This window comes from Arvicanthis niloticus, chromosome 4 (assembly GCF_011762505.2).
Source record: "Arvicanthis niloticus isolate mArvNil1 chromosome 4, mArvNil1.pat.X, whole genome shotgun sequence".
NCBI classification, from domain to species: domain Eukaryota; kingdom Metazoa; phylum Chordata; class Mammalia; order Rodentia; family Muridae; genus Arvicanthis; species Arvicanthis niloticus.
Genome location: NC_047661.1, coordinates 109,674,031 through 109,690,424, shown reverse-complemented (window position 1 = coordinate 109,690,424; position 16,394 = coordinate 109,674,031). Strand labels below are relative to the sequence as shown.

The 16,394-nt window shown below is 37.8% G+C and overlaps 1 protein-coding gene and 1 non-coding gene across 4 annotated transcripts in view; one reads left to right on the top strand and one right to left on the bottom strand.

Annotated features, from left to right (window-relative positions):
- Positions 1-16,394, bottom strand: part of Tbck (TBC1 domain containing kinase) — a 138,345-nt gene that overhangs the window by 36,316 nt on the left and 85,635 nt on the right. The window lies entirely within an intron of this gene.
- On the top strand, positions 6,911-7,043 carry LOC117708022 (small nucleolar RNA SNORA17). The gene has a single exon (XR_004606755.1). It is a non-coding gene; the product is annotated as a small nucleolar RNA SNORA17 (small nucleolar RNA).

The window sequence follows — 16,394 nt, the reverse complement described above, 5'->3', positions numbered from 1 at the left end:
CTGTGGTCTTTATCATAGCAATGGAAAATAAACTAGGACACAGTGTTTATTTACTGTCATGGCAGCCATCCATTTATATCAAGTGAAAAGACTCAAAAGTTTCAGCAAAAACACAGAAAACAGAGGAGGGACACTCAGCTGTTTCTAATAACTAACTGCTTATTTGAATGCACTATAAACCAGACAATTCTCATGAGAATTCGGGTACAGAGGCATCAAAGTCCATAATGTATTTATAGCTGTATTTCTAACTTCTTTCAAATATGTGAAGGCATTTTAATTTTAATGAGATCAGCAAGGCTATTCATATCACAGCCAAGCCTAAAACCAGAGACCATGAAGATGTACCTTGAATTTATAGCATAACTGTGCATATTATGGAATAGAGTTGACAAATCTGAAGCTTTCAATTAAATTATCTTTCATGTTTCATATTTTCTTATTTATGATAAAAGAATCTCAGAGGTAATCTCTGAATCCCAAATTAAGAATAAACAAATACAATAGTTTTAGAAGAAAAATAGACAAAGGTGTAGCCAGGATTGTACAGAGGTGCTTGGTGTGGAACAAAGGAAAATGTGTACTTTGAAAAGAGGGAGGGAAAACTTGAAACCAGGACGGAAGCTGTGCAGCTCTAGACAAGACTGAGTCAGAAAGGTAATAACCCAGGTAACAGAGCAACACATATGGCGAGCTCAGCAGTCTCCCTGCTGGGGCACCTTCATGGGATGCAGGAAACTGCAGCACGCACAGCCAGCATCTGACCAGTAGCCCCAGCACAGACTCCATAGTTGCAGAGCACTTAAACCCAGTTTGGGGAGCTGGCTGGTCAGAGGAACTTCTCTGTTCCAAAGAAGGAATCGACAATGGCACTACCTGATGTCACCTTGCCCGAGCAGACACCAGCAGCTTTCGCCAGTGGACCTCACCGATCCACTAAGAACAGCCATCTTAATATCTTGCAGTTTCAGCAAAAGAGGATGCCTCTACTCTATGTCCAAGTCCAACATGAACTGGACCTGCAGGTATTAGGAAAGGTTTCTTTCACACCTCAAAACTGTAGCTCCTAATGCAAAATCCCAGCTTCACCTACCCATGTCATTTCGGAGCCTGGAAAGATACAGCTCTTTTCTGAAACTACAGTAAATTGCCTACCAGAGGCCCAGTCAGTCCTTAGCACCATCAGAACCCACTCAATGGGGGAATGGGAAAGCTTTCTGTCCTAGTCTACAGCCTGGAGATTAAACTTAGTACAAAGAGGTTTGACTCAAGATTGTTCATTGGAATAAAAAGAAGGTCCCTTTTATCTATAGCAGATTCAGGACTGCATCAACACATGCCACAAGCCTTGTTTTTACTGAAGTTTGACCTGTGTGACCTGGGGATATTTCCATCCATATGAATGGCAGATACCATAGCTACATGTCCTATCACCACTTATAACAAGCCACACAGAATAGAAAAAGTCTCCTCCACATCCTATAAGTCAAGGAGCCTGGAGACCAGTGCCACAAACTCAAATGTTCCATGCCCTCTCCTCTACAGTACACAGAATTGAGACCATTCGTGCTAATCTCTTGGGATCTGGTGAAAGTATCATCTATGTCTTTCATCCCTATAAAACCATTAACAGTTCTATGAGACCAAGCACCAAATGGGGATTGCCCCATGGGACCTAAGAAATATATAGTTTGGGTTCCACAATGCTGAGTTCAAGGTTACTATTACTACAGAACTCAGCATGCACCTGTACTTATCCTGGAGGACAAAGAGAAAGTTCCATTTTATCCACTAAGGATATGACTCTAAGGAGTGGCTGCTGATGTCAGAGACCCAGGTATCTCCTGCATTTATCCTAAAGGTCCTGGAGAGTGCCTTTACCTTCTATAGATCAGAAACTATGGTAGCTGTTATTAGAAACCATAGCATTGCTCTTCTTGCACTAAGGGACCAAGGGACAGTTCTCTTCATATTCTGTATCATCAACACTACAAACACAACCAACCACAAGGCCTGGTGCCACCATGGCTCAAATATGTGTAGCCAATGGATATGTCACTTTGTTTATGTCCACTGAAAACTCATGAGAATGTTGGGATCTATTACATTCTAGACACTGTGGACACCCAAGCTGAAGAAATTGAGAGATTTGCTGGTGAGCTGCCTATAACTGAACCCAATGCACTTACCAACAGATAGATCCCATATAAACACAACCTTTCCTACAAAAGCTACTTCATAAAATAGTCAGAGTAGTAAACATTACACTAAATATTTAGACATTAATGTAAGAAAATAGCATCAGAGGAAACATAATGCCATTAATGAAAACAATCCTTCATTAAAAGATCTCAGAGGGAACACTAAGAGAAGCCTGAAAAAAAATTTAAAGCAATAATTTGAACTTAGTGACATGAAAAACAAAACACATGAATGATACAAAGAAATGAGAAAAACAATTCAAGTTACAAGTGAGAAATTGACCAAAGACACAGAACTTATACAACAAACAAAAGACAAAGACCAATCTTAGAACAAAACCCTGAATAAATAAGATAAAAATATAATAGTTTCCACAAAAGACTACAACAAGAGGAAGAGTTTATGATGTAGAGAACACATCTTCTGAGTTAACTGCAGATGTAGCAGTAGTCAGATAGGAAAAGGAGAAAGAATTAAAAGAACAGTGAATATGAAATTTATGGAATACTACCAAATAGATAACTTTCACACTACAGGAATTCCAGAAGATGAAAAGGAAATGTACTGAGAACAACACTCAGTGACTTCTTGCATATCCAAAGCTATAGAGATGACTATGTATAAAAATCCAAAGGATCATCTGGAAGCAGTCAACATGGAGCTTTGCCAAAACATGTTTTCCTTCTTTCTGCTTTCCCTCCATCACATGTGAATGTGGTCTCATGTGTGATGTCAGAGGATAAGTGCAGGCATTGGTCCTTGCCTTCTAGCTTGTTTCAGACAGGTTCTCTACTTTTCACTGTTTGCACCAGGCTAGCTAGCTAATGAGTCTCTGGGGTTCTCCAGTCTCTGCCTCCTGTCACCCTGTGTATAAATCTTTTACCCAACAGCAATAGGAAACACATTTTCCCCCTTTTATCAACACATGGAGCAATCTTTAGGGTTGATCATATGCTAGTCCAAACATCAAGTGTGATGGTCAGTTTTCATTTTTACCTTGATTAGATTAAGAAACATCTAAGGGATTGGTAGAACATATCTCTGGGTGTGCATGTAAGGAATTTCCACTGAAACTTTGCATATGAAGGTACTAACCTAGTGTAGATATTAGTTGATGATTTATAATATGATGGCACTATTGGGATGTGGTAAGGTCAGGAGGTTGGGCTCAGTTAGAGGAAGTGGGCCACTGTGAACGTGTTAATAAGGACAGTATGTTGCTCTGGTCTTTTCTTATCCAGCCATGAGCAAACAAGTTCCCCAGTATACATTTCCACTTCCACTGTCATATTCTGATCAAGCATATGGGTCAAGAAACCAATAAAGCCAGGAACCAAATATTTCTAAATATTTGTTTTCAAAAGACAAGAGTTTCTTTTTATAGCCCTAGCTGTACTAGAACTTACTCTAGACCAGATGGGCCTCCAACTCACAGATCCACCTGCCTCTGCCTCCCGAGTGCTAGCATTAAAGGTGTGTGCCACCACTGCCCAGCTAAATCTTAATAAACTTTTAAAACTGAAATTATAGAGATGCCTCAGTGGTTAAGAACACTGATTCCTCTTCCAGAGGTCCTGAGTTCAGTTCCCAGCAACCACATGGTGGTTCACAATCATCTGTAATGGGATCTGATGACCTCTTCTGGTGTGTCTAAAAACAACTACAGTGTACTCATATAAATAAAATAAATAAATCTTCAAAATAAAACAAAACAAAACAAACAGAAATCATGTCATGTTCTCATAACGGAAGAGAAGCACAGCCTGGCCATATTAGAAAGTATACATGTAGATGAAAATTCAGTAACATGCTAAAAGACCAATGGCTAACTGGAGAAATTTAAAAAGAAATACAAAATGCTTTAAGCAAATGAAAATGATCCCAACATACCAAAATCTATGAAGTCTGGGCAAAGAGGCACTTTACAGAGAAGCATGCAGTAGTCCACAGGCAAATCAAAAGGGAAAGCTGCTTCACATGACTCCTGAGCACACTGTAACAGTCCGGAGTGAGAACAAAGAAAATCCAAAAGTAGAGAAAGGACAGACAGCCAGAACGAAAAATTTTAAAAGTAAAATCAATCAAAGCAGCTTGATGTTGTTCGTAAGACAGGCCTTGCCATTGCAGCCCAGGTGACCTAGATCTCCCTGTCTGTCTCCACAGTGGGGAGATGACAGACATGGGCCACCATGCCCTGTGACCACCATGCTGAGTGAATGAGCTGTGGGTTTTGACAAGGTAAATGAGACTGACTAAATGTTCTGCTTTAACAAGGAAGAGTGAGAAGACTCAAAGTCAGAGGTGGAAACAAGGGTTTTCACAGCACAGAAATGCAAAGGACCATGAGAAACCCATTAGATACTAACAATGTGGAAAGCCTACAAGAGATGCGTACATTTCTGAATACACACTATCAAATCGGAAATCTAAATATGCAAATAATGACCAGCAATACTGAATAATTAAAATCTCCCATCTGAGAAAAGCCTCAAGAACATGAAAGATTTGTTGCTGAATTACACAAAATATTTAAATGACTTATTCAAATTCCTCTTAAACATCTTCTCTAACTGAAATGGTAAGAACTCTGCCAGCATTACCTTAGTATCAGATCCATACAAAGATCCCACACAAAAGAAAACTAAAAACATATATCCTGGTGGCTATAAATGCCTGTTCTCTATAAAACAGTAGCAAACAAAGTTGGTATCACATTAAAAAGACCAGACCAGGATTCAGTGTGATTCATCCCAATGATGGCGTAATGGTTCAAAAATAAAACAAATCGGCCACTGTGACTCACTACCTCTCAGAATGGAGGAATCACCTCAACAGACATAGAAAGGGCACTCAATAAGATTTAACATTCCTTTATAATATAATTTGTCACTGAGGCCTGGTGGTACATACTGTTAATCCTAACACTCAGAAGGCAGAATAGGCAGATCTCTAAGTTTTAGGCCAATCTGATCTACAAGTGAGTTTCAGGCCAATATTGAGACCTTGTCTCCAAAAACAAACAACAAGAGCATAACATTGTCAAGAAATTAGGACAAAATCTCAAAACAGTAAAGGTTATAGATAACATAAATCTTAAGAAGAATAATAAAAAGATAAAAAGAGAATGACAGTGTTCATGATGTCCCATGTTTATAGATCAGAAGACTTACTATTGTTCAAATGATCTTAGTATTCCATTGTTCAATATAATTCTCACCAAAATACTGACAACCTTTCTCACATAAATAGAAAAAGCCCTAATACGTATGTGGAAGCAGGAAAGACCAAGATAAGCTATAAAAATCTAGGACGTGGAAAAAAGGTATCACAATGTTTGATTTTAAAACATATTACAAAGTTATAACCAAACTGTGGCACTGTTATACTATATACATACATACATACATACATACATACATACATACATACATACACACACAGAAAAAACAGAAAAATTTAAATTAATTTAAAATCATATAGTCAAATATTATTTTAATAAAGATACCAGTATCCAGTAGAGAAGATGGTCTATTCAATAAATGTCCAGTCTCACAGTGATTAGGTAAAAGCAAATCAAAAGCTTGAAAAAGTGGTGGTGCAAGTCTGTATTCTCAGCACTGGTGAAGGAGGCAGGTACACTGTGAGTTAAAGAGCACCTACCTCAGGTGTACAAGAGTACATGGTGAGAGTTTATCTTCCTCAAAACAACAATGACAATAAATCACTAAGATATATCATCCTATCTCAATTAGAAAGGCTATTATCAAAAAGACAAAAATAGCAAATGATACAGATGGGAGAAAGGGTGGTGGGCATGTAAATTGAATCAACATTATGGAATACCATATAACTAAAATAGATGTACTCTACTGATACGGTAATTTTACCACTGGGAACACATGCAAAGGAGATAAAATCTTTGAACCAAAAGGATGCATGCACTCCTATGTTCACCATAGTACTGTTCACATAACTAGGATATGAAGTCTATGTAAATGCTCTGAGCAATGAGTCAGTATATAACATGACAGAGCATGACTCAGCATTAAGTATGAAACTGCCATTTGAGGTAACATGGATGGAACTGGTTTCATTATGCTAAGAGAAGAAAGTCAGACATAGAGAGTCAGATACCACATCTCGTCATTTCTGTAAACTTGTAAGTCAGTGTCATGAGAAATGGAACGGGACTGTGGTCACTGGAGACTTGGAAAGGCCTGAGAGTGAATCAAAAGAAGTTTTGTAAAGAAACACTAAACCACAGCTGGGAGGAAGAATTAGTTCTGGGTTCTCTATTACATATACAGAAGGGTAAGTATAGGGTCAAACAATCAATGACACATTTCAATGTGACCAGAGGAGTATGAAATTCCAACATATGAAGATGATTAGTGTTTGAAGGGATGGAAATTCTTATTACCCTGATTGCATTACTATACATTATATACATGTATTTAATTACTAAAATGCACTGCATAAACACACTACAAACTCTGTCCCAATAAAGAGAAAACACAACAAACTATTTTATATATACTGTTTTACATGCAAAAGTCTACCAAACAGAACAGAAATTCTACTTAAAATGAGCCGTATGAATGTATTGGTGAATTACTATAGTACTTAGATTAGATACAGTTAACTTCAAAACTGTTAAACTAAAGATCTTCATATCTGTCTTCTGGTATAATGCAGCTTAAAATGTAACACTAAGTCCTTAGAGGTGTTGTAGGTGTGGCTGCTGTGTCATTGTGCATCAGTAGATGGTAGAGAAGAAAGGGGCTATGTCCCCACTCAGTATTCTGACCTATTAACATCTGGATGATTAGTAGTCTAACATTCCCTGGTAAAGGGAGCCTGAGATGACTACCAGGTTAGTCTGGCACCTGGGGGCCCAGACTGGGAACTAGCCTGAGACAACCATCAGTCCAGCACAGCACAGGCCTGGAAGGGCTCCCAGGGCTGGGAGTGATCCAGAGTCTAGAACCCCAGCCTAGGATCATGGGCCCCTCTCTTACATATCCAAGACTACGGAATCTCCGTGACACAGGGCAACAACAGGACAGCTGAGAGGAGTCCCAGTGAGCATCCAGTATTGATAGAGCAACAGAAGCCAGGGGCCTTGAACCAGATCAATGACTCATGTCAATGAACATTTGCAAGCAAATACGTATGGACAAAAATTTTATACTGTGGGACACACCGCAGCTTCCCCACCTAGATTTTTTTTCTTTGTTGGGGGTTAGGCTATAAGAGTGGAGGGCAGGTATTAGGGGGAGATGAGTGGGATTGGGGTGCATGATGTGAAATTCACAACCAATAAAAAGTTAAAAGTGTAATAATAATAAGCAATCCAAGACAGGGAAACATTGCTAAAAGTTACAGGCAATCGTTTTGTGATGAAGTAAATCTTTAAGATACTACATTGCCTATAAAATGTAAACATGTAATTTGATACATATATCCTATTAATATTTAAAAATATTATTTGCCAAATTATGAGATGTTTAAATGAGCACAAATTTTACTTACAGAAATAAAATCACTACTCTATTTTAAAAGCAGAGAGTAATTTAATTGGTTAAAATCACAGGGCAGGACAGAAATCACATGATGTCCTACATAAGTAGATACAGAAAAGCCATTTGACAAAATCCAACATTCCTTTAGGATGAAGGTCCTAGAGAAACTAGGGATTATGTGAACACATTCAATGCCATAAAGGGCATCTATGACAAAACTGGGTTTTACAAAAAAAATACACCGAGTAAGCCATGGGGAGCAAGCAAGACTCCTTCATGGCTTCTGTTTCAGCTCTAGGTTTCTGCCTTAAGTTCTTTTGATGATAGGACTGTGATACTGAACTATAGAAAAATAAACCTTTACCTCCTACCTCCTAAACAAAAGAAAAAAACCACACAGTATTGGCAGAAAACCAGATACAAACATAGGTGGAATAGACTAGAGGACCAAGACATAAGTAAGTCCACATAGCTATAGCCACCTAGATTTTGATGACGACAACAACAACAACAACAACAACAACAACAACAGTGAAAAAGGTACACTGGAGAAATGAGCCTTTTCAACAAACTGTGCTGGGAAAACTGAACATGTACATATAGATACAAAGTTAAAGCCTGAAACACTGAAACTGCTATTAACAGCTCAAGATATGGGTGCATCTCAATATACAGGCTGGAGAAGTGACGCAGTGGATAAAGGTGGTTGCTGCCAAGCCTGGCTACTGATGATACCTGGAACCCATATGGTGAAAGGTAATCAGCTCCTACAAGTTGTTCTCTGATCTCAACATGTGCATGTGGTATATGTGTCCACACATACTTATACATACACAAAACAAATACGTGCAATGAAAAAGTTTTAATGCTTTACAATGCTAAAATTAACTTCAGAGAAATGCTAAGAAACAAAAAGACATATTTTGTTCTTTTCAAAAAATTTCATATCAAAATTTTCTATCTATAAATTTATTTGTAGTACACTTAGGATTTTAATAATTTCTTGGTATGGAAAAAGAAACTCTAAAAGATGATGTAATTGAAAACTAATAAAAATATGCATATAAATCTGGTTTGCCATAAAGGGATATTTAGACAAAAAGAGTAATTTAGTTTGTTCAAGAAAGTAAACATCCTTATATTAAACTAGCCATTTGATAAATACAAAAATTTAATAGTTTGTTAGCTCAATTTGATTGTCCCTTGGTAAGTGGTCATTTTGCTTGATTTCTGTAGGACTTCTGAATGATAATATCTCACACACACACACACACACACACACACACCAGTGTTAGCTAAACTTTATTCATTGGGCTAAAAGCTCGGAAAACCTCTCCTGGCCAGACTTGTCTCAGGTGTGCGAGCTGCAGATAATGCTTTGGTTTCACTTTTCTTATGGTCTCAGTCTGTGTTAGTATGTGTACAAAAGAAGCCAAAAAACATCAAAATTAAAATTTTATACCTTGGTTTAAATGTGATTTTTGAACTCATGTCACAGAAATTGTTTATTTACTTATCCTATATGGATATCTTATATGAAGGACTGAGTGGGCCTGAATACATGGGACACTTATGCCTTGAAATTTGAAAACTATTAGGCTTCCTGGATCCTGTGTATAATGGTGTCTCTCTCATTGCCACCCTGTCTGTAGAACTGTGCCAGAATCTATTTCCCTTTAAATGTCACAGAATGCCAGTGATTCATGAAATGATATCCCTGAACTTTGAGGTTGTGTAAGGAACATCTCTGTGCAAGACCCCAGATATTCATTAGCTAGCTGGAGTCAGGGTACTGTGCCCATCACTCTCCACAAAGAAAATGTATTCTGTAGACTCACTGGTGGAAAAACATTGCTAGAAGATCTGTGTCAAATCAACACTGAATTAAATCAGGCAGCTCAGGAAAACTGTCACCATTGTAGCCTTCCCTGCAACTTCATGTAGGTATGCTAATTACACTGTGAGCACTGCCTGCTGCCTGTGGAGACATGTACCCCCATCTCACATCAGCTCAGCTGCCAGTCTGGACCAAACCTTCTTCAGATACTCTACCCTATATTATGCCAATGTTACTTTTGCCAAAAAGAAAATAATTCATATTTTCTTTTGTTTTCCATTAAGAATACTATCATAATTCTGCTACTATCACCACCCCCAATCCTCATCAACATAATGTATTCTATAATTCTCCTGGTACATGTTTTGTCTGACCATGGACATACTTTCTGTACCAACTATAATTTCTAAGTTTTAGATGGCTGCAGGGAAACAATTAGATGTTTTTAAAAATGAGGAGCACATGAAGGTTCACTGGGAAAAGCAATAATGACCATGCACCCCTAATTCACAGTTCCTTGATCTGGAAAGTGAGGCATATTCTTAAGTTATTTGGTTATAATATTTACTTAGATGTCTCATTTCACAATGTATCTGTGCTAACATTTAGCTCAACTTGCACTCTAATACATGCTTTATGTTTTATCCATTCCTGATACATTGTTTCCATCTGCCACAATAGTTTTCCAATGTACTGAATTAAGTGATATCCTAAATCTGGAACTGGTACTGGGAGAAAGGATGTTTATATAAAGTGATAAAAATCTTGCTAACTCTAGACTTGAGGAGCTCTGTTTTAAATAACAACTGGGCTCAGAAAAAGAAGAACACAGTTGTAAATGAGGCATGAAAGACACTGCAGTTTTTCTTCCTCTTTGTTTTCCTGATTCCAAACCAACTTTCTTCATGTCCATGTATTTACCAAGGTACTTAAACAGATACAGTCGACATTAATGTGAAGTGCATCAGGTACTGAGCCTGTGCTCAATAAAATCTGCTAAAAGAATAAATATTATCCAAAATTCACCTTAATGATGACAAAGAGAAAAGAAAAAGAATATTCCTCTCTTAGAACACAACAAAAACCTTTGGAACATGGTGGACTAGGAGCCCCATTAGAGGGCATAATGGTCAACAGTTTAGGAAATAAAGGGAACAAGAATAATTTAAAGTCAATCAGCTACTTCTCCAGGTTCCAGCTCCACTGGTCAACAAACCTCTCTACAATTAAACATGGACTTTCTCTACCACCAGACTGGCCTTGCTTGCTGCATTTTACTCCAGGCAAACTAGACTAAAAAAATTGCAAAAGTAGTGCTAGTATGGATGTAAAAGAAGGGGCTCCCAGCAACTATTGCCAGGGCCCCCATCAATGTCCCAACAGGAAAAAGCAGGACCTAAACACCAACATCAATCAGTGTGCTCTGGGCATCATACAGCCGGCCATTCCTGACCCTGTGGGGCCTCAGCAACCACAGTGGGGCAGAATTTGCTTAGTTGTTCAGAGCCCACAGCCCACAGTCCACAGCCAACAGAAAAGAACCAAGAAATCCATACATGCAAAGAGAGCCGGAAGACCACAGAAGAGCTCCGTTTAAAAGCATATGGAGCACAGCCTAGACCAGGATCAGAGAGAAGAAAACCCAATGGATCCATGAAGAAACGAAATTGACATTCAGGGCAGCGATCTCATTTTCTTAACATCTCCGCCCAGCTCTCCTCCCCTACTACAGCTCTTCATCTCCGAGAGAGTCAGGGCATAGCAGGCCAACACTATCCCCTACTGTTTGTGCCTTTGTAATGATTCTCTGCTTCTCCTTTCTCCTTTTCTTCCTTTCTCTCTTTCATATTCCTTCCTCTTACTGTCTATTTTCCGAAGCCCAGACACTGACTCTGGTTACAATATCTGGGCACATGTCCTTACCTCTCTTTAAAGGTCTAATGCTAACCAAAAGTCTCCCATACATCTACTCACTTTTTCTTCTGTCTCAATTATTCCAATTCCTATGAATGTCTCTCCTCTACTTCCCTCTACAAGTCAACATTTCTCACTAGATTCATAGTGATCACTCACCCTTTCCTTCTCTTTCTCTCATACTAATGCATTAGCACAGGCAATGGAGGCCTTTACTCCCTAAACTAACCTGTACTGAGCGAGTGTCTGTTTCCAGTTACCCACTGTTCTGTTTAGTCAGACTGGGTTAACTACTGGGTAGTGACTGCTGCTGGGAAAGCTCACCCCACACAGACAGACTGGAGTCAGCTTGTAGACTGGGATACCAGTCTACCAGATGAAAATGTCACACAACTGTCCTACAACCTAGTCTCTGATTAACACTATAAACACATTCACTGAAAGAAGAGATGCATCCTGAATTGAACGAGAAAGAACAACAGCAACAAATCTTAAGTAATAACCTAACCTAGATCACAGAGCAAAACCACAAGGAACATGAAAAAAAAAAAAAAAAAAACCCAACAAAACTTGTTTCCTCCAAAAGCTGTCAACCAGAAACTACTGAAGATTGATCAAAATGACTTGGCAAAATTCCAGGTGAATTCAAAATAATGATTATAATTATTAGAGGACAATTCCAAGGATTCCAATATTTTCCAAGAGAATATAAATAGCTGAATAAAAATGAAGTCAATCTATTAATGTTATACCTTCATATTATAATTTAACACATTAGAATACACTGTAGAAAAGAAAGCCCATCAAAATAACAGCAGACTTTCAATTTAAACCATAAAATTAAGGGCTTAGACAGATGTATTTAAACTCTGAAAGATCACAATTGTAAGATCACTCTAATATACCCACCTAAATTGTCATTAAAAAAAAAAAGCACAGTATAGAAATTCATGACCATCAAGTTAGCCTGGTAGAGGACACTGGCTTGCAGTCCATAAGAAACATGAAATCTGTATATCCTGGATTTTGACAAAGAGTCTCATATATCATACATTCAACACCTAAGGTGCTACAGTCAGGGGCCATCTTGAGATGTGACCTAATATTTTATTTTGAATTCCTCTAGGAGTTATAAACTCCTAAATATTTCCATTGTTGGAATATCCACAGATATTATGCTGCACTGACTTACAGGAAATGCACAGAAACCTTGTGAAGTCCACCTGGACAATGGGTGAGCTGCACTGTAGGAGATAAAAACTTTATATAGAAGAGATGGAAGGTATCACTGTGATTACAGTTCTCTACTTCTAAGCCCGAGGTTCTGGCTAGTTCCCTGTGAACTCATATCAATGGCAGGACCAAAGCCGTACCCAGTTGTTTCTTTTTGTCTTGGTCTTACTATACCATGCTACAGTGGCAGTTATAGACAAGTGCAGAGGTAATCCTGCAGTTTCTATTGTGACCTAGTTTATAGGGCCCTGAACAACTCAAATCCCTACCATTACCCTATAGCTGCAAACACTGCTTCTAAAGAAGGAAACCCTCCTAGATCCAGTTGTCACTCCAAATTTGGGTGCTTATACCAGGCAAGACAAGAGCCTTGACAAGTGCTACTGCCAGCAAAGAGAAACACTGTAGTTTCTGTTTGTCACCCCATCTGTACAACTTACAATCTCTATACTTTGTCTAACAATCTACTAAAGGTATGACTCGATATGAGCACCAAGGGTATTGCTATAGAATTTTGTCATTGATATCTGGACCCACGGTACTGCCAGACTGAAGGGCATGTGCTCTAGGATTCTTACCACTGATAGGGCTGCTGGCAGAGGGCCAGCACACAGCTATACAGGTAGAACCAACAGCGCTTGATAAAAGTGTGGTTACCTGATAGGGTCCACTATTCCACGTGTGAGTAAATACACAGTAGTACCTCACAGCCATGGATATCAGCACTGTATCTGCTTGAACTCATGTCCCCACTTGGGATGGATCATAGGATAATGGGTTTCTGATTCCATCTCAGTCTGCACTGTTCTTAGAGTCATTAATTATAGCCCAAGGAGCTACAGGGAAACTACACTATAGTCCCAAATACAGCCAGAATTGTATTCAGTCTGATCCATCTGATAGAAAAAAATCTCAATGCAGGAGCACAGGAAATCTGAAAACTCAAGGCACCATGCCTCTAAAGGCACACATCAAACTCTTTAGTAACTGATTTCACACCTGCACAGATGAAATACACCATAAACAATATTTTAAATAGTCATTTAAAAGCTGAATGAAATCCACGAGGAAATATATAACCCATTAAATGAAATCACAAAGATAATTGGGGTATTAATGAGAAATTCAGCAAAGAAACAGATTTCAAAAATTCTTAGAAATGAAGAACTAAATAAGTCATCTGTATGTATGTATGTATGTATGTATGTATGTATGTATGTATATACACACACACAAACACACACACAGACACATAGACACACAGACACACACAGACACACACAGACACACACACATACACACACACACACCAAACATTACCAAACCATAAAGATGAACAGGGAAGGATAAAAGAAGAAAGAGAATCTCAAAAAGAGATAACAATAGACAGGAGTGAGTCCTTACATATCAATAATAATGAATGAAAACAAACTGAATTCTTCAATTAAAGGACACGGAGAGGTCATTTTCCCTATTCCTCCCATTACTAGACTATGTATAGAACACACACAGTAAGGAGGACAGATGCAAATGCAAAGGCACTGTGCACCTGCTGATTTGAGCATTCTAATCAAATGATGTTTAGTTGTATTTGAGGTCAGTATTTACTCTTGATACTATATTAGCAAGATGAAATCACATATTTGTGTTTTTCCTTGCACTGTACTATGAAGCCACTCACTTTAAGAGTATACAAGTAACTGTACATGTTGATGTACACCTAGTAAAATTGAAAAAAATAGTGAGAGAGATCTTGAGAAGCTTTGACTTTACTGTATGGGATAAATTAACATATACACTTGAATTATCCAGGGCACAAATCGTTTTATAGTAAATTTGCTAAAATAGCAATTTGTAACTTATACTAATTAATTAGGTTGTTTCAACCCTTAAACAGAAAGAGAACACGTTAGAGATTAGTTTAAGAGAGGAAAATGTCCCTGAAAACCTGCAGACTATAAAGCCTAGTGAGACTATTTTCCCAATTGTTCAAATTATATAAAGTTTATTGTGAGATTAATTTATACACTAGTGTTTATATTTTACTTTTAGAAGCTATTCCAACATAAACTATAAAAGTGTTTAAAAGACTCTAATCAACATGTAAAACATTGCTTATACGTTGAAGACTATTTGGTGTTATCTTCTATTTTGATCACGACAATAGCAAGTAGTTACCATTATGCAAATGAAACAAAACTTATTTTTTAAAATCTTGGGCTACTACATGTGCTCCTAATCAGGTTATCAGGCAGGAATCGAAATATTAGGATAGAACAAAGAAGTAACTTCAGGCAGGAATCTAAAGATTAGGATAGAACAAAGACGTAGGCTTCAGAGATGAAAATGACTTTGTGCTAGGACAGGGAAGTAGGCTCAGTTATTTTGGTCATCCTGATAAGCCCTGAGAAACAGTAATCACAGGAGTGTTCATAGAACTTTGTTTATTGTCTTGCTTGTTCTTTGACTATTTGTGTTTATTGTCTGGCTTGTTCCTTGACTATTTGCATCTATTGTATTGCTAGTTCCTCAACCTAGAACTGACCTTAATACTTGCATGTAATTAAAATGGAATAAAAGCAAAAAGGAGGAAGGGGGATAGGATAGGGGATTTCTGGCTAAGAGGAAATGGGGAAAGGGGATGACATCTGAAATGTAAATAAATAAAATATCCAATAAAAAAGAAAACAAACAAACAAAAAGAATAATTCTTGCTTCTTCACAGACTACATATAACTAAGTTATACTACTTGTAAATAAATGAATATGCTGATTAAATTCATCAAAGAGATTTTGAAAATCTAAAAGTTAACTACCATCTTTTTCTAAAAAGTACGTTCAGCTAAAAAAAAAAAACCCAAACCCCCAAACCCACCCATTTCAACCTTGTGGCTAGGAGAGCATGGTTTTCGAATGCTTGCTGTGCAAACCGAAGAAGCAAGTCCCATCTGGGCATCTGCAGAGCTAGCACGAGTGGTGCATTTGTGATCCCAGCACTGGCAATGTGGATGGAGGTCAGCTTGCTCAGGCTAAAAACTACAAGCTCCAGCCCCACACAAATTAAGATGGAACACTAACCAGGGTTGATCTCTGCTCTCTGCATTCAACCCCTGCAAATGAACATCTGCTTCATCGTATTCATCAAAATTTCATACTTTTATTTACTGTTTTCTTCAAGTAGAAAACTATGACCCAAATTTTCAAGCAGACTTTTTTTTTTTTTTTTTTTTTTACTATTTAAGGAAAAACTGGAAGGGAGAGATCTTGGCAGAACATGAAATAATTCTTTTGGCAATTCTTTAGTGGCTTGAAAGTCAGAATGGTATTAAAACTAAGAAGTAAAAGTCAAAGTGAAACTTTAAACTGAAATTACTAGGGTAAATCTGCCAGGAAGATTCCTTCTTTAGAAAGCAGCCTCCAACTCTGCCTGCTGCCTTACTGTTTGTGAGTTTTGAACGTACAGTGGAAGTACTGCAGTCGACATTGTGAAGACAAGAGAACCCAAGAACCTGTGTCACACAAGCAACTCAGATTCAGAAGATTAGTGTCATAAAGGTCTGTATAGTTTACAATATTGAAATGTTTAGCCTTTAGTTACCAAGCATGTACAAAAATTGTTACTAGTTTAAATTCTTGGTATATAATCATATACTGAGTTGGATACTGTGTATATTATTTGTAAAAAG